At 47.1% G+C, this 19,648-nt stretch overlaps 2 protein-coding genes across 7 annotated transcripts in view; one reads left to right on the top strand and one right to left on the bottom strand.

The window, feature by feature from the left end:
• LOC308578043 (uncharacterized protein) overlaps positions 1-19,648 on the bottom strand; it is a gene marked incomplete at its 3' end in the record, with an annotated part of 582,197 nt that overhangs the window by 61,734 nt on the left and 500,815 nt on the right. The gene's annotated exons all lie outside the window — the stretch shown is intronic.
• The window catches only part of LOC308577831 (far upstream element-binding protein 3-like), a 400,928-nt gene that overhangs the window by 355,128 nt on the left and 26,152 nt on the right, over positions 1-19,648 (top strand). The window lies entirely within an intron of this gene.

The following is a 19,648-nucleotide window of genomic DNA, read 5'->3' as shown; positions in this document are numbered from 1 at the left end:
GTCTGTAACCCGAGGTACCACTGTACTATTTGTTTACACTGTATTACACAAACAAGGAATCATGGTGCTCTCTCTCATCCAGCTCAGAGAGAGAACAGGCAGGCAAAAGTGAAAGTACAGTTTCACAGTCTTACAACGGAAGAGTGATAAGACAGACTTCCTTTCTCAGGCTTTACTCAGACAGGCTTGGGAATTATACCAATCATAAAAAAACAGCATTGGGAAGCATGAAATCCTAACATAAACCTTCAAGTGTCATTCAAACCCATTAAATCTATCAATTGGATGAACGTATTTGGTAGCTTATTTTGTTTGCTGTCTTTTTTATTCTTTGTTCTGACTAAGTAAGGGTGAGTGGCTCCATTGAAGTCACCTAAAAAAAAAAAAATCCCCTAAAAGTCCACCATAAACAAAAATTGGTTGTAGCTCGTTGTGTGGAGTGAGACAAACCATGAGCTCAGGCTGGTATGTAACTCTTTTTTATAATTAATATTTTATTAAGTTTTATCAATAAAGTAATTCAGAAACAAGTACAAAAACAGAAAAATACAAAATCACAAAATACAAAAATACAAACATTAAACACAAAAGGGAAAAGAAAAAAAAGAAAAAAAGAAAACACATAAAAACAAAACTCCCTCTTTTTTAAATTCTCATCTTTAGTTAACTTATTGTCCTGACTTCCTCACATCTCCCTTTTTTGTATCCCTTTTTAAAAATTTAGTTCAGCAAATTCATATCCAATTTAACTTATCTATTATCAATCCCATCTTACATTTTACCTTGTTGCTAGAACCCCTTCAGTTCATTTCAACGTCATCAGCATTCAAAATTTTTACAATGTTTCTGTAAATAAATTTTAAATTTCCTCCAATCTTCTTCCACAAGCTCTTCTCCCTGGTCTCAGATTCTGCCAGTCATTTCCGCCATTTCCATGTAGTCTATTAATTGCGTTTGCCATTCTTCCAGGGTGGGTAGATCTTGTGTCTTCCAGCGCTTTGCAATGAGAATTCTTGCTGCTGCTGTAGCATACATAAAGAAAGTTCTATCCTTCTTTAACACCAATTGGCCGACTATGCCCAGGAGAAAGGCCTCTGGTTTCTTCAAGAAGGTATATTTAAATACCTTTTTCAGTTCATTATATATCATTTCCCAGAAAGCCTTAATCCTTGGGCATGTCCACCAAAGGTGAAAGAATGTACCTTCAGTTTCCTTACATTTCCAGCATTTATTGTCGGGCAAATGATATATTTTTGCAAGCTTGACTGGAGTCATGTACCACCTGTACATCATTTTCATAATATTCTCTCTTAAGGCATTACATGCCGTAAATTTAATCCCGGTGGTCCACAACTTCTCCCAGTCAGCAAACATAATATTGTATCCTATATCCTGTGCCCATTTTATCATTGCAGATTTTACCATTTCTTCCTCAGTATTCCATTTCAGCAGCAGATTGTACATTCTAGATAGTATCTTAGCATTGGGTTCTAACAATTCTGTTTCTAACTTTGATTTTTCCACCTGGAAACCAATTTTTTTATCCAAGTTATAAACCTCTCTTATTTGAAAATAATGTAACCAGTCTCGCACCTTCTCTTTAAGTTTATCATAACTCTGCAATTTCAATTTGTCACCTTCCTGTTCTAAAATTTCCCAATATTTTGGCCATTTGGCCTCCATGTTGAGTTTTTTCAAAGCTTTCGCTTCCATAGGTGATAGCCACCTTGGGGTTTTACTCTCCAGAAAATCTTTGTACCTTGTCCAGACATTAAACAATGCTTTCCTGACAATATGGTTTTTAAATGCCTTATGTGCTTTTACCTTGCCATACCACAGATATGCATGCCACCCAAATATGTTATCATACCCTTCAAGATCCAAAACATCTGTATTCTCAAGAAGTAGCCATTCCTTCAGCCAGCAAAAAGCTGCTGACTCATAATAAAGTTTAAGGTCTGGCAGGGCAAACCCCACTCTGTCTTTAGCATCAGTAAGTATCTTAAATTTTATTCTGGGCTTTTTGCCCTGCCAGACAAATCTAGATATATCTCTTTGCCACTTCTTGAAACAGTCCATCTTGTCAATAATTTGCAATGATTGAAATAAAAATAACATTATCGGCAATACATTCATCTTAATAACAGCAATTCGACCCAGCAAGGAAAGCTTCAAATTCGTCCAAATTTCTAGATCTTTTTTCACTTCTGACCAGCATTTCTCATAGTTGTCTTTAAATAGGTTCACATTCTTAGATGTCATATTCACCCCCAGGTATTTTACCTTCTTTACTAATGTTAAATCTGTCTCTTTCTGAAACCTCTCTTTCTCTATCGGCGTCAATTTTTTCTCCAAAACCTTAGTTTTCAATTTATTCAATTTAAAGCCTGCCACTTGACCAAAATCCTGGATTACTTCTAGGGCCCTCTTAGTACTGGATATCGGCTCCTGTAGTGTCAAAACAAGATCATCTGCAAAAGCTTTAAGGGTGGTATGTAACTCTTAAGCCAATCCATAGCTCAGGTCCGGGTAATGTGGCAGCAAGGTGACAGGAGAGAAGCAAAGCAGCTACCATTTCTACTAGGAATGCTAGCACATTCATGCTTGGCCATGGTTAACTGAACCAGGCCCCAATGTGATAATAGACACTAGCTCAGAGTGGAGGGGGATTGTGTTGGATGGTTTGTGATGATAGGTAAAAGTGTGTCTCCACAATCAGAGGCAGTTTGTCACTGGAAACCAGTTGCTGGGGATAAATGGGACAGCCACTCTCTCCTTTGTGCCCAGACTGTAAACTTCCAGCTGTCTGTTGCCAGAAGCAGAATTATGGTTTAAGAACTGTGGTGGGCATTATGGGAAATGAGGAAGCAAAATTCTGGATTGAGCTGCTTCAACATTGCAAATGTGGTCATTGTTTGCCTTAACTCTTCAATGCTTTCCCACATAAAAATATGGCCTAAATAGTCATTTTAAAATTAACTGCTCATGGATAAAGTACCGTATTTTTCGCTCTATAACACGCACCCGACCATAACACGCACATAGTTTTTAGAGGAGGAAAATCCGTAGGCATGCCACCCATAGGCATTCCCTCCATAACACGCACAGACATTTCCCCTTACTTTTTAGGAGGAAAAAAAGTGAGTGTTATGGTGCAAAAAATACGGTACTTCTTCCAAGCATATAATTGTCATGTTTCTGCTCCATATTGATCCAGAGCAGAGCTCAACTTATGTTAGCAGAGTAAAAACTTAAACACAATGCAGGGTTCCCAAAAAAATGACTCAGAGGGAATCTGCTTCATCCAGCAGAGCTTTTCACTACTGAAGGCAGCTGAGCATAACAGTTACAAATCCATAAACTCAGCATTGGCATAGTCCATAAAAAATCCAGTTGCAGCAGACTTACACTTACAATAAGACTAAAACCTTAACACTTAAACATAATGTGATGGGATGATGAGCTGCTTGTGCGTAAATTCCAAATCCCTCAGAGTTTGTTCAAGTCCGCAAACCTCTGTCTGTAACGGAGCCCCTTAAGCATGTCTCCGTCAGTCACTGGCAGATTCCGACAGTGGTTGCTTTCGGAATCGCTTCCAACATAAAAGCTCCTTAACGGAAACACGTTGTCAGAGCTGCTTCAAGATCCTAGCTCACAGAGGATCACGCTAGCCAGCGGTCATTAAGTAAAAGTCTTTATTGAATTACAGTTTCCATTCTCACGCTGCTGTCTGCAACTCTACGTCTACTAGCTAGATCGGCGAGGCTCCGTCTGAGTCTCCGCCCCGTGCGCACCAACTTAATATCCTAGCCTTGCTCCACCTTTTCCTCCTGACTGTCCTCCTCTGGGTCCCTCTACCCCCCGGGGCTTCTTCCTTCCGGGATTCTTCTGACGCTGACCCGGACCCTTCTGCCTCCTTGCGCCGGGCTTTAGGACCCGGTTCCCTTTCGGGGCTGCTCACTGCGCCGCCTTCCTCTGCATTTGAACTTGGCGCGCGCGCCCAACCTTCCACTTTCCTCTTAACCGTTTCTTCGCTCCCCGATGGAGGTGTGGCCACTCCTGACTCCTGCCCTCCCTCCTGTGGTGAGCTGCCAGCGCTTCCCCCCTGGCTCCTTTCCTCTTCCCTGCTTCCTGGCGGTGACGCTGGTCCCGATTTCCAGCTGCTCCCCCCTGAGTCTCCTCTGGCTCTATCTTCCTGGGGTGCCTCCCTAGACTCCCCCCTTGCCCTGGCCACTGGTGCTCCTTTCTGTGAATCCTCTGATTCACTGGAAAGACTGGGAGATCTCGGGTCGTCGTCATCACTCATCCTTTCCTCTGTCTCCTCCCCTTCGCTCTCTGTTTCCTCCCTTGCCCGTGCCTCTGCACCTAAACCCCTGACATCCATCCCCCCCTCGAAGCCCCCCAGTCCCCCCTCCCCTCCTTCCGGTGCTGGAACTGGGGGCTGCTGTTGCAAAGGGACGAACGTCGGATATCGGTCGCTTCCCGTGGCAGGCCTCCAGCGGAACTCTTCCAGGTCTTCCTCTCTGCTCTCGTTGACGACAGTCACCTCCTCTTCCATCTCTGTGCCGCCGTGCTCGAAACCAGGGTCGTCCCCGAAAATGTCCATGTCCGTCTCTCCCGCACTACCTCCAGGCGGCGTTGCTCGGCCGGAACAGTCCAGCCACTTCCTGCGGAACTGCTCCTCCGGCCTATCGTCCCACCAATACGAGGGTTCTGAGACAGATCCCGAGGGTGACCCCTCCGGGGAACGGACGTCTCGTGTTGGTTCCTCGTCCGAGTCGAACCCCCTGAACGTGCTGTCCGAAAGCGTGGGCGTGAAAAGCCAGTCGTCGAAAAAGTCTGCTGGCATCGGTCTATGTGGGAAGAGGGCATGAAACTCGTCTTTGAGCAGAGGTTCGTCTAAAGCGTAGCCCGGCACCCAGCTGTTCGCACTGGCCGGGGTGCCCTCCCTGGCGAGAAAGTATTCTACTCCCTCTTCCCCCCATCTGGAGTCCAAAATCTCCGTGACTTCGTTGATGCGCTCCTCCTGTGCCACTCCCGCGTGCCCCGTTTCTTCTCTGAGCGGACTCGGCGCCGTTCCGGGTTCCTGGAACCTGTGCGGTGCCTTGTAGGGAGTGAGCACCGATCTGTGGAACACCGGATGCATTCTGGAACCCTCCGGAAGCGCCAGCCTGAAAGCCACCGGGTTGACCTGCTCTTCGACTTGGTAGGGCCCCAGTTGCTTATGCCCTAGTTTCTTCTTGGCCAACGACCTGGCCGGCACTGCGTGGGCTGCTAACCAGACCCAGTCTCCCACGTGGAGCTCTTCGCCAACCCTTCTGTGTTTGTCCGCTTGTACCTTGTATGCGTGTTTAGCCAGCTCCAGGTGGCGCCGCAGCTGATCGTGGACTTCCTGCAGCTCCGACGCGAACGCATCTGCTGACTGCGGCTCCTCTTCTCCCCTGCATTCCAGTCCCGGAAAGGTTCTAGGGTGCCGCCCGTTGTTGGCGAAGAACGGCGTGACGCCCGTGGATACGTGCTTCGTGTTGTTGTAGGCAAACTCTGCAAGCGGCAGGTAATCCACCCACGTCGCAGGCTGTTGGTTTGCATAACATCTCAGGTACTGCTGCATGATGGCATTGGCTCGCTCCGCTTGCCCGTTGGTCTGCGGGTGTCTCGCCGACGCCAGATTGATCTTGACGTTCAGGAAGCCCATCAGTTTCTGCCAGAAGTTCGAGATGAACTGCCGCCCGCGGTCGGACAGAATAGACCGTGGCAGACCGTGAACCTTGAACACGTGGTCTATGAACAGTTTGGCGGTTTGCTCCGCCGTGGCCACCTTAGCACACGGAATGAAATGCGCCATCTTGGAGAACAGGTCCACCACCACCAACACTGCCGTCTTGCCCCTTGAGCTGGGCAGATCCGTGACAAAGTCCAGAGCCACCCTTTCCCAAGGTTCGACCGGAGTTTGCAGCGGCTCCAACAGTCCAGCCGGCGGTTTGTGCACCGGCTTTGCCCTCTGGCAGGTGTCACACCTCGCTACGTAGTCTGCGACCTCCCCTCTCATTCCAGGCCACCAGAAATCCCTGGCTACTAATTCCACCGTCTTCTCCTTGCCAAAGTGCCCGGCCGTGGGTGCGTCGTGCAGCTGCTGTAGCACCTTGGCTCGAAGTTCGTCACCCGGCACGTAGATGGCCCCTTTACGGATGAGCAAGCCATCTCGTAGCTGGAAACCGTCGGCCGCTGCCTTGCCCCCTCGCACCTCTGCCATCTTCGTTTGTGCGAAGGAGTCCCCCTGCAACGCTCGCCGCACCGCCTCTAGGTCCACGGTCGCCGCGGCGCACGCCCACACTGTCGGTGCAAAGATGTGCATGGCGGCCGCTGGTGTCGCGTCCTCCAGATACTGTGGCTTGCGGGAGAGAGCGTCTGCCATGATGTTGGTGTCCCCCGGGACATACTCTATTCGGAAGTCGAAGTCCGCAAAGAACTCAGCCCAACGTATCTGCCTCTGGTTCAGGAACTGTGCTGTGCGCCAGTGTTCCAGATTCTTGTGGTCCGTGCAAACCTGCACCGTGTGCTTGGCGCCGATCAGAAAGTGCCTCCACGCCTTGAACGCTGCATGAATGGCCAGCAACTCCCTGTCCCATATGGTGTAGTTCTGCTCGGACTTGCTGAGCTTCCTGGAGTAAAACGCTCCCGGCCGCCACACGCCCCGCGGGTCCTTCTGCAGCAGGACCGCCCCCACTGCTCTGTCCGAAGCGTCTGTCTCCACCCTCATCGGCATGCTGGGGTTGACATGAAGCAGCTGCTCTTCCGACGCGAAGAGACGCTTGAGGGCCTGAAAGGACTGCTCCGCCTGCTCTGTCCAGATGAACTTCTTCTTCTTGGAGCTAAGGGTGTCAGTGATGGCCGCCGTCTGCATCGCGAAGCCCTTGATAAACTTGCGATAGAAGGTCGCAAAGCCGACAAACCGTTGGACCTCCTTCCGGTTGCGTGGGCTCTTCCAATCCAACACTGCTCGAACCTTGGCGCTGTCCATGGCGAGCCCCTTGGCAGACAGCTTGTAGCCCAGAAAATCCACCTCCGGCACGTCAAATTGGCACTTCTCCAGCTTGGCGTAGAGCCTGTGTTGCTTTAGCCTGCCCAGCACTTCCTTGACGTGCTTGTCATGTTCTTGCTGCGACTCCGAAAAGATCAGGATGTCATCCAAGAAACAGACGCACGTCTTGTAGAGCAGTCCCGCCAACACGTGATGCATAAATGCTTGAAAAACGTGAGCGCCATTTTGCAGTCCAAAAGGCATAACTCTGTATTCGTAGGTACCCAGTGGCGTGAACATGGCTGTCTTCCACTCATCACCTTCCCGCATGCGAATGAGGTTGTACGCCCCCCGCAGGTCCAACTTGGTGAACACCTTTCCCTTCCGTACCTTCGCCAGGAGGTCGTCGATGCGGGGCATGGGGAAGTCCGACGGCTTGGTCACACTGTTCAAAATCCTGTAATCCACTACGAGTCTTTTTTGGGGCGTGTCTCGCTTCTTAACAAAGAATACAGGACTGCCCCCCACTGCCTTAGACTCCCGGATGAAACCGCGCTCCAAATTATGATCGATGAAGTCTTTGAGTTCCTGCAGTTCGTCCTCAGACATGGAATACAGCTTCCCTTTAGGCAGCGCCGCCCCCGGCAGCAGGTCAATTTTGCAGTCATATGGTCTGTGAGGGGGTAGCTTGTCCGCCTCCTTCTCGCAGAAAACTTCCAGAAATTCTGCGTACTTGTGGGGAATCGCTTGCAGCGTGCCTAGCAGCAGCTGTGACTCCTCTTCCTCTCCTTCCTGCCTGGGTACGATGCAGTGTTCAGCACAAAAGGAAGAGCCGAAGACCAACTGCCTCTGGAACCAAGCCATCGTTGGGCTGTGCTTGTCCAGCCAACTCATACCCAATACAATGGGCGTGTCAGACAGTTGAGTGACGTTGAAGCTGATGACTTCCCTGTGATTCCCAAGTCGCATCACCATTGGTGGCGTCTGCTTCACCACTTGCCCCCCTAGCAGCTCCCTGCCATCCACCGTGACAACCTGCAGGGGCAGTGTGGCCGGCAGCAACTGCACAGCGTGCCTGTCGACAAATTCCTGCCCTATAAAGTCCGCGTTGCTGCCGGAGTCGATGGTGATTGGCACGTCCATGGTGATTCCATTGGGCAGCTGGAGAGATGCTGTGAGCCTCACTACTGGTTTGGGCGGGAGGGGGTTCACTGGCTGTAAAATTTCTGGGGACTGCGTCACTAACACGTCTGGCTGGGCCCCAGTGCCTCTTCCTCCAGCCAGACATCGTCGTTTCCCTGCTGTGGTCCTCCCTGCTGCGTTGCTGCAGTCACCATTGCTGAGGCTGCAGTAAGCTTGTGGGGCCTCTGGGGACACTCTTTCGCCATATGCCCTGGCTGCTCACAGACGTAACACTTCCTGGTCCCTCTAGGAGGCTTCGCCTTCACTGCTGCCGGTGCTAGGGCTCTGGTTGCTGACTGAGCCCTTGCACCTCCAACCTCCATAGGTTCGGCTCCTCCTCCTGGCGGAGGCGTGGATTGCGCCCGCGCTGCTTCTCTGGGAAAGAAGGAGGGGCCCCCGGCTGGTTCGCGCCCTCCACGTCCTTCGTCCTTGCTCCACGGACGTCCTTCCAGCCTCACCCCCACGGCCAGTGCCCTCTGAACGACCTCCTGGGTGGTTCGGGGTCTCTCCCCCCTCGCTATCTCATCTTTAATCGAGTTGTGCAGTCCCTCCCAAAAGAGGTCTCTTACAGGAGCCGAATCTCTGTCCCATTCCAGGGCGCTGACCAAGGCGAAAAAGCGGGCATGATACTGCCTTACGCTGGCCCTCCCTTGTCTCAGCCCATGCACCTCCTTCCGTGCAAGATCAATGTCAATACTTGATAAGAAACACCCATCCATCGCTTTAATAAAGGCATCCGCATTCTGGAGCGCCGGATCGTTATCTCTCCATAAATTGCGTAACCATGCTTTCGCCTCCCCATGCAGATGGGACATGATGAACCCCACTCTCTCCTGTTCATCTCTAAAGTCTTTATGCAACAGTTGCAGTGCGCACAGTACGTCGGCTCTAAAGTTGGGATACTGTTGCAGGTTCCCATCGAAGTGAGAGAGCAGCCCGCCTGTCCGTCTCGCCAACCCAATTCCCTCCTGCCGGGGTGGTTGCTTTGCCAGTACGTCTAACCTGACCTGGAGATCCCTGCAGGCGGCAGCTGCCTCGTCCTCTCTCTTCCTGGATGCGAGAACCTCGGCGTTCAGTTGTGCCACTGCTTTTCTGAGGTCCTCTATCTGCTGCTCAGCCGTCATGTCTCCTGCCGTTCGTGAGCTCGCTAGTGGGCGCCTGTTTCTCTCCCCTCCTCGAGGCTGCAGATGCCCACAATGTAGAGACGGAGCCTACTGTCAGAGCTGCTTCAAGATCCTAGCTCACAGAGGATCACGCTAGCCAGCGGTCATTAAGTAAAAGTCTTTATTGAATTACAGTTTCCATTCTCACGCTGCTGTCTGCAACTCTACGTCTACTAGCTAGATCGGCGAGGCTCCGTCTGAGTCTCCGCCCCGTGCGCACCAACTTAATATCCTAGCCTTGCTCCACCTTTTCCTCCTGACTGTCCTCCTCTGGGTCCCTCTACCCCCCGGGGCTTCTTCCTTCCGGGATTCTTCTGACGCTGACCCGGACCCTTCTGCCTCCTTGCGCCGGGCTTTAGGACCCGGTTCCCTTTCGGGGCTGCTCACTGCGCCGCCTTCCTCTGCATTTGAACTTGGCGCGCGCGCCCAACCTTCCACTTTCCTCTTAACCGTTTCTTCGCTCCCCGATGGAGGTGTGGCCACTCCTGACTCCTGCCCTCCCTCCTGTGGTGAGCTGCCAGCGCTTCCCCCCTGGCTCCTTTCCTCTTCCCTGCTTCCTGGCGGTGACGCTGGTCCCGATTTCCAGCTGCTCCCCCCTGAGTCTCCTCTGGCTCTATCTTCCTGGGGTGCCTCCCTAGACTCCCCCCTTGCCCTGGCCACTGGTGCTCCTTTCTGTGAATCCTCTGATTCACTGGAAAGACTGGGAGATCTCGGGTCGTCGTCATCACTCATCCTTTCCTCTGTCTCCTCCCCTTCGCTCTCTGTTTCCTCCCTTGCCCGTGCCTCTGCACCTAAACCCCTGACACACGTCTTCTGGACTCACGTCGTGACAGTTTCCGGCGCGGAGTGGGTGTCCCTATAGGAGGTCCAGAAACCTCCCCACTGTTCTCGCTGGAAGTGTCTCTGAGCCATCCCTCCTGCTCACTTTCCCTCAGAGACCTGCCTCTCCCCCTGCTGGTTCCCTCTTCAGCTGCTGAGTCTCTCCCAACCTCCGTGAGCCCTTCCACCACCTGTCTTTCCGATGGCAGTTCCCTGACACATACTACGTACAGAACACCACACCAGAAGGAGAGACAGAAAGTGAAACCCAGACTCCTTCTGACCTTACTATTATAGTCAGCATGACCTTGCATGAAAGAGATAACAAAACCAGTTCGTGTTTTTGTTTGATAACATTTTTTTGATATCCCAAAAATAACAAAAAGAAAAAGAAAAAAATCATAACCAAATTAAACCATAATTTTTGGGTTGACTTCACTCCCCCTCTTGGTTCCATTATAATATACTTGTTCATGCACGTCCATAAAATCTTATATACTTAACAATCCCATTTCAAAACCTTCATCTTATTACAAGTGACTTTTAAAAGTTATACTAATGTAAAATGCTATACACAAAGCTTAAAAAATATGCATTAAACAGTTGCCCTTTTTTGTAATAATTTGTCCTGCATAGTTCAGTAACTTATTTTGCCAGTCTTCTTTATCTTCTTTGGCCAAGGCTTCTTCCTTCCATAGGGGCTGGCTGGTCTTGGCCTGGCATCCAGTCTCGCATATCGGAACAAAGTCTTTTGCTCAAACAATCCATCAAGTCCTGTACATCTCAAGATCATAACTTCAATTTTTTTAACAACAATCATTTCCCACAATTTCTTCAAATCTTTATATGTCTTTTCCCAGGCCTTTTTGATAATTTTACATTGCCACCACATAAAGTAGCCTCTTAAACCTTTTGCCCTCCCTTCTTGTTTCTTCTCTAGCACAGTCAAAGCCTCCCTAATCATTTCACACAAGGTACCATCTTTATCAGTCAGGTCCTCCCATATCATATCACATTAAATTCCATTTTTGTCTTTGACTATTCTCACTTTCCCTCGTATGTTCTTCAGACCTCGTTTGTCTACCCGTCCCACCTTGGTGGTTTGTGCATTCACTTCTTTTAATTGTCTTGCAGCCTCTGAAAGTACATTAGTATTTTTTAAAAAAGTAGAGGCTGTTTTGTTAACATCTTCCTTTATCTACTCACATTCTCTTTTAATATCTAAAAGCAAATCAAACCACTTGTGTTTTAAATTCTCTTGCCTTGCGTCCTGACTAGTTAGTTTTAGCATTGAATTTTTTCCTTTTGCCATTTCCGGTTTAGAGTGAGGGGGGTCAATTCTCTCCCCCTTTCCCAGCACAGAACCAGTTTGAACTGGCTGTTCAGCTTCTCTGAAGGAATAACCCAAACATCAGGAACCTTCTGCTTGTTTCCAGGCAGAATAGAAGCTTACTTGACAGCTAGAAACCTTCAGCTTGCACTAGCTTGTATCACACAGAGAAGCTTCCAGAACCTTATTGAATTAAATAGAATAGTAAAGATCTCTACACCTTAAACCAATAATTTCTGTACAAAAAAAATGCAAACCTGACAATAATATCTGGAGTTCTTTGTCACACCATGCCCTAGTAACACTACTCCAAACCATGGCTAAGTGTCCAACTGTTGGTTTAAAGCAGAGTCCCGTGCCCAGCGGAAGGATGAGGAGTACGTGCTGCATACTCTATATTGCTTTATTATTTACAGTTCAAAGCTGGTATATTACAGAAAGACATCTTGCCTCTGCCGGAGCAGAAAAATGCATCCTCTCTCCTCAACAGCTCGGAGAGAATCACACAGTGAAAAACAGGAAACCAGTGTACGTCACATCCAGCCTCCCTTTCCCGTGAGAAACTCCAACAGTACAGACTGTGGAATGTAAACACCTGTCTCGTGACAAGCCCTTTCGCTGCACAGTGAAGGAAAGCAGAAACCAACATCCTCCCCCTTTCTGTGAACATCACTGGGCAGCGTGTTCGTACATTATCAGTACAAACCCAACTTCTGCACATAGGTACAGTGTTGATCCCTTGATACAATCTTGGACAATACATCAGCAGGAATTTCATTACCTGGCATATAGGACACCGTTACGAGTCCCTTTTGAATACATTCCCTAGCATGCTGCAACTTTAATTGCAAGTGCTTCGTGCTTTGCTTACAACCTTCAGACTTCAGCAAAGCTAAACATGCTTTGTTGTCCTGGTAAACCTGGATTGGACATTTGACAGGAATTTTCATATCTTTGCACAATTGTACTAACCATTCACAATCCTTAAGTGAATAAGACAGTGCATTCAGTTCAGCTTCACAAGTACTTAAGCTAACTGTTGTTTGCTTCTTGCATGACCAATCAAACAGACCCTGATTGTACATGTAGCAAACTCCAGACGTACTTTTCCTGTCTGTAGTGTCACTTCCAAAACTTGCATCTGCAAATATTTCAAGACCACCAGACTTCTGATTGTTAAGTCTCAGTCTGTAATGCATAGTGCCTTTCAAATACCGCGCTATGCGTTTCAGAGCTTTCCAATCCTTGACACTAGGATTGTTGACTTGTCTGCTTAGCAAATTACAGCTAGCAGCAATGTCTGGTCTTGAACATCTGGCAATGAAGTTTAGCTTGCCTAGCACACTTCTATACAGTGTAGTGTCAGAAAATGCTTCTTCAGTGTCATCTACCTGATAACCTGTTGTCATCGGTGTGTCTACAGGGTTAGCATCCATCAGGTTTAGTTTGCTTAACACATCAGCAATTTTCCGTGACTGGTGTACTAGAATGTTACCATCTTGATCTTTCTCTATTTCCAGAGATAGGTAGTTGTTTACCTCACCAAGATCTTTCATGTCAAAATGCTCTTTCAGTTGAGCTAGGGCGTTATTGTACATTGCGACATCTTTCCAAAAGAATAATAAATCATCAACATAAAACAAACAGTACAGTTTCTTTTGCCCCTCCTCTTTGACAAATACACATGGATCAGCTTTCCCTTGCTGAAAACCTAGAGAAAACAATACTTCAGTGAGTTTTGTGTGCCAACACCGTGCACTTTGAGACCATAAAGGGACTTCTTCAGAGCACAAACAAATCCCTGTTTTACCTGTACGCCATCAGGTGGAAGCATATAAAGTGATTCATTCAGAGATCCGTACAGAAAAGCTGTATTAATATCATGGTGACTAATGTGTAGATTTTCCTCTGCAGCTAGCTTGAGCATAAGCCTAATGCTCTCATACCTCACTGTGGGTGAGTAGGTCTCGTGATAGTCTTCACCTGGTACCTGTGCAAAACCTCTGGCTACCAATCTGGCTTTGTGTCTGACTATCTTGCCATTTTGATCTGTCTTCGCTTTGAATACCCATTTGCTTCCAAGCAGTTTCATTCCTGGAACTATTGGAACTAGTTCCCATGTTTTGTTCCTTTCTAAGGAATCAAGCTCAGCCTTCATGGCATTTAACCATGGCTCAGCTTCCTTAGAATCCAAACCCTGGATTTCTTGGAAACTTGAAGGTTCAAATACCTTCTTGGAGCTTTTAACAGCTGTTACTGCTATCGTAGCAAACTCATCAGCATATCTCTTTGGAGGTTTGCCTTTTGTGGCTCTTTGTGACCTACGAATTAGCCTTAAGTCTTCAACACTCTCCTCTTCCTTCTTAGAAGAAAAACGACCTATTGTGAACAATGGTTCCTCCAATTCTTGATCAGAGCTTTCAGAGGGTCGCATAGAGGCTTTCGCACTCTTGAAATCCTCTGAATCACCCGATTCAGTTTCAGATTCAGACTCAGAACCTTCATCAGTGGGTTGTTGTGGTTGCTTTTGACTATCCTCAGTCTCATCACCGTCATCAGGATAACATTGGAAAATTCCCACATTCTCCCCCCACTTTGCATTGTACTCAACACTTCTTGTGAGCTTAATTGTCTTAGAGTCAGTCATCATTATTCTGTAAGACCCTTTCTGATAACCTAGAAAGATACCATGCAATCCACGCTTGTCTAACTTGGAGTTTTGTGGTGAGCGAACCCACATGTCCGAACCAAAAATTTTCATGTGTTTGATGTATGGCTTCTTGCCAAACATCTTCTCATAGGGGGTACAACCAATCGCTGAAGATAACCTGCGATTGTAACTGTAAACAAAACACGAGAGAGCTTCGGCCCAATAACTCTCTGGAAGATTGGCATCATGCAGCAAGGTTTTTAACCCTTGAAGCAATGTCTGATTTGCCCGTTCCGCAAGTCCATTCTGCCATGGCGAGCGAGGACTAGACAAATCGTGTTGAATTCCTTTCTCAGTCAGAAAAGCTTCAAACTGCTGAGAAGTGAATTCTCCCCCGCGATCACTGGAAAGAGTCTTTATCTTCTTACCATGCACATTTTCCAACCAAGCACAGAATTCCTTGAATCTAGGAAAAGCCTCTGATTTCTGCTTGAGATTGTACACAAAAATATATCTAGAAAATGCATCAATGAGAACCATGAAGTACCTATTTCCACCCAAAGAGGGCGCTAGTGGTCCAACCAAATCTGCATGAACAACCTGGTATGGTTCTGTAGCTTGCCTACTAGACACCTTACCTTTCGCAGCCATTTTCACCTTGTTTGCTGCGCATGCTTTGCACTTCATGTGGTACCTGCAGGGTTTAATAGTCATACCTTCAACCAAGGCAGGCATTTTAGATACTGCCTCAAAATGCAAATGACCAAATTTTCGGTGAAAATCATGAATACATTCTGCATGCAAACTTTTGTTAGAACCTGCAATGCAACAAGTGTCATCCTTTTCAACATCATCATAATACAAAACAAACAAACGATCAACATATTCAGCATGCAATACATAATCATTTTTCTTTGTGATGATGCACTTTTTGTTCTTGAAGGAAACGTCAATGTTCCGCTCATTCAGCTGTCCAACGTTGAGCAGATTATGTTTGGCGTCTGGCACGTAAAGCACATTCTGTATCGATAAGTCCAAACTGTGAAGAACAACAGTTCCGTAGCCTTTACTGGGAATAGTGTGGTCATCCGCCTGGTGAATCGCACCTTCCTGCGGTGTAAAAGACACAAACAGTCTCTTATCGTTGCACATGTGGTGAGTTGCCGCTGAATCAACCACGAAGAAAGATCTAGACGTTTTCTGGACCTCTGCAACCTTTGGAGTGAAGCGTGAAACCATAGCCTTGTGCTGCGTTGTCCTAGACACCGGACCTTTGCCTTTGCCTCGGCCTTTTCCACGCGATGAGCTTTCGCTGCGCTGCTCTGTCTTGGCCCTGGGATATCTGCATTCCCTCTTCATATGGCCTAGACGTCCACAAGAGTAGCATTTCACTGCCTTCAAAGCTTTGGCGCCATCTGGTGGTTCCACTGCACTAAGGGGCGACGTCTGTGAAGATTCCCCCTTGCCCATGCAGCTAGCACCCCGGCGATCTGCTTCATTTAATATCACGGCAGTAACAAAGTCCACTGTCAGCTGAGCAGTTGGCTGCACAGCAATCTGGGTTGCAACAGACTCCCAACCTGAACCCAAAGATTGTAGTATCATGAAAGAATACACAGCCTCTGGAAAGTTGAGTCCTCTCTGTTGCAGCTCATGTCTCAGATTTTGCATCTCCATCAGATGTAAACGCACGTCTCCACCTTCAGCAAGAGCCATATTATGCAGCTTGTTAAAGTAAAACATAGTGGATCCAGCTTCTGTCCTTAAGTGAGCCTCTCTCAAAGCGTCCCAAATTTCTCTGGCTGAGGTCTTATCACGCAATAGACAGAGCTCTTCTGGGGATACTATCAATGTAAGAGTTCCCCTTGCTTTGGAATCTTTATTTTCCCATGCATCTGTAACTGGAACTGGGGGGGGTTTCTGTAATCACCTCAAACAAACCCTCTTTCCGCAGAATTGCCTCTGCATATAGAATCCAGTCTGCATAATTTTTCTTGTTGAGCTTAGGAATCCCACAAGCATCCTGAAGGGCCATCATGACTCTGGCATTAGCCTTCAGCGTCATATATGCTGCTTTAAATCTTGCTGCGTCACTGCTGCAGCTGCTTTATTCCAAAAGCGCACTTAAAATTTACTTTCGATTTCCCCAGCATAGTAACTTGTGCCTGGGAGCCTTTTGCCTCTTCCCGGCAAAACGGCTTTAAAGGTTCAAAGTCCAGCCATAAAGCCATAAAGCCATTAACTAGAAGCTGGCAGGCTGCCCGGAGCAGTAGCACATACCTCATCAATCACATTTACGCGCAGAGCAGATACCGTTCCGATCTGTCCCTCTGCATTCCGATCCTTTGCCGGCACTCCGATTCGACTTCTGGAGCCCATAACCACGTGTTGGTTTAAAGCAGAGTCCCGTGCCCAGCGGAAGGATGAGGAGTACGTGCTGCATACTCTATATTGCTTTATTATTTACAGTTCAAAGCTGGTATATTACAGAAAGACATCTTGCCTCTGCCGGAGCAGAAAAATGCATCCTCTCTCCTCAACAGCTCGGAGAGAATCACACAGTGAAAAACAGGAAACCAGTGTACGTCACATCCAGCCTCCCTTTCCCGTGAGAAACTCCAACAGTACAGACTGTGGAATGTAAACACCTGTCTCGTGACAAGCCCTTTCGCTGCACAGTGAAGGAAAGCAGAAACCAACACCAACTTGGATGGCTTTAAATTAAACAAATTCATGGTGCATGAGGCTGTAAAACAAATTAAGACAAATTTAACATTTTTTCCAAATCTAACTGACTGACTTCCCACATGCTTTCCTGGATGTGTCAATGGTTCTCAATAGTGCTGCATCATATTTCCCACTTATTTCTAGTTTATCTTCAAACATTACACATACCTTACATCACCATACAATATATTTGCTTTTCAACTTACCGGTAATTTTTTTTCAAACAACTATCCATCAGTCAATTCCTGCATGTATATTAAGTTAACATTTCCAACTTCAACAAGTGAGGTTACTTAATCAGATTGTCAATCCCTGCTAATACCTGCTAATACCCCTCCCCACCTTCTCACTATATAGAAGGATCTGGCAACTTCTGTTTCAGTGTATCTGAAGAAGTGTGCATGCACACGAAAGCTCATACCAAGAACTAACTTAGTTGGTCTTTAAGGTGCTACTGGAAGGAATTTTTTTATTTTAATCCCTGCTAAATCATTAATTAATATTAATTAACATGAAATAAACTTCTCCTTCCATCTGTGTGTGTCGAGACATAACAATCTTCTTGCTGCTCAGCTCCTATGTCCCATGTAATCTGTAGTCTTCTTTTTTTAAGATAGGAACTCCAAGGTTGACCATCTCACTTGATATATTTTCCTACCAGCAACTTCAAAGCAAACAGCCCATAATGTCAGGGGGCTAACCGCCTTCTCCTAGATATTTCATAATCCTTATTGCAGCCTCTCCCCCTGATGCTAACCGCTCAAGTGGATGTGTCCCCCCAATGGAATTTCCAGTTCTTCTCTATGCAGACAAATCTGCTCCTTTCTGGCCAGTTTGCTTTTAATGTGGTGTAGTGGTTAAGAGCGGTAGTCTCGTAATCTGGGGAACCGGGTTTGTGTCTCTGCTCCTCCACATGCAGCTGCTGGGTGACCTTGGGCCAGTCAAACTTCTCTGAAGTCTCTCAGCCCCACTCACCTCACAGAGTGTTTGTTGTGGGGGAGGAAGGGAAAGGAGAATGTTAGCTGCTTTGAGACTCCTTAAAGGGAGTGAAAGGCGGGATATCAAATTCAAACTCTTCTTCTTCTTCTTCTCTTCTTCATCATAGAATATCCAATGATCCAAAAGTCCAAATTTTAATTTGCTTCATTGGTAGTTCATTAATAGTTTTGTCCTCCGTAAGTCTCATCAGTCAAGGAAAGGAAAGGCATTTCTGTCTTAGCAAAACATCTTACGGCAGCCTTTGCTTCCTCCATTGTTCCAGCAGCGTCACATTACCCTGAACCACCTCTCCCTCACAAGTTTCCAGTCTCTCTCTATCTTGTTTAAAAATCCTCACTTGTACTCTTATATTTCCATGGTCAAGGGGGGGGGGGCGGATTCTGAACCCTTACTTAATAAAAATAAGTTTTAAACTTTGTTATCATAAATGTTTGCAAAAATAATAACAAAAGATTATCTAAACCCCCCCCATCTTTAATCTAGACTATGCAGGAATTGTCATTCAAGTCTCATACCTCATTTTTTTGTGGGGATAGCCAAATAGTTTGTAGCTTGTAGTTCACATCCAGTCCTGGGTGCTCCTTTAGATTTATTCCAATGGTCCCAATTGCAAAGGTGCTCGGCTGCTTAGCATGGCGGTCTTGGAGACAGCTTTAGTGATGGAGGACTTTGCAACCAGCACCTCACTCCCCCCTGCTTCCACGGCGGCAGGAACAAGCTCAGGATATGACCATGAGTATCCTTTCCCCTCAAGGGGAAATGGAAGGCAACTCTGCCTCAGGTTACCCCCTTCTCCTACGCCAGAATCTCTCCCACGAGTGAGAGAGGCACCACCATTGCTGCAGACTGAAACAGGAAGCTGGTTGCTTATGTTCTTATACTGAGCTAGAAGGACCAATTTAGTATAAGGCAGCCTCTTGCATTCCTGGGGTACTTAGACACCACTTTTCCCAAAGGCTGAAAGAGGGTGACAAAAAAATAAGTATTGTAAACACAAAAGATAAAGTTTTGTTGTAAACCCTTATTGTTTTGAAAGATGCACATTCAAACCTACAGGCACCTTGTGACATCTCCAAAGTTAGGAGTGGGATAAGATTCCCAGTGGCACTTCTCCATGGCTAGGAAAACCAGAATAAAACAAATTAACCATGATGTTATGACTATGCAAAGCTGCCTTTCAATTTCCATGATTGACTCAGTCCATGAAAACGTGGGTTTCCTTAGCAAAGAATGGTGGTTTGTCTTGTTCCTTTTGGAGTACAATCCAATCCACACATAACATAGGTCATGTTGCTGCATGTGTTTCCTGATACAAAGAGCACACATAACAGAGGGGGGGAAAACTATTTCTGTAGCATCCTACAAATTTGGGCTTTCCATTTCCCCCAACCCCATAACAACAATGTTTTAAGATTGAAACTGAATTGTGCTCCAAAATTATATGCTTAGTAGAAGTAGCCAAGTTAAGGTGGTAAATGTCCTGTGTAAGTGTCAGGAGGTGGTTGGCGAATGGATGGTGGTCAATGAATTGAGGCTGAATCTTGATAAGACAGAAGGAATGTTTCTGGGGGCACGGGGCAGGTAGGTGTGGGGGACTCCTTGGTTCTGAATGGGGTAACTGTGCCCCTAAAGGACCAGGTGCACAGCCTGCGAGTCATTTTGAACTCTCAGCAGTCCATGGAGGCACAAGTCAATTCTGTGTCCAGGGCAGCTGTCTACCAGCTCCATCTGGTACACTGGCTGAGACCCTACTTGCC

This window comes from Podarcis bocagei (genome assembly GCF_964188305.1).
Source record: "Podarcis bocagei genome assembly, chromosome: W".
Taxonomy (NCBI): domain Eukaryota; kingdom Metazoa; phylum Chordata; class Lepidosauria; order Squamata; family Lacertidae; genus Podarcis; species Podarcis bocagei.
The sequence above is the reverse complement of the archived record's forward strand: the minus strand, read 5'-3'. Positions and strand labels throughout refer to the sequence as shown.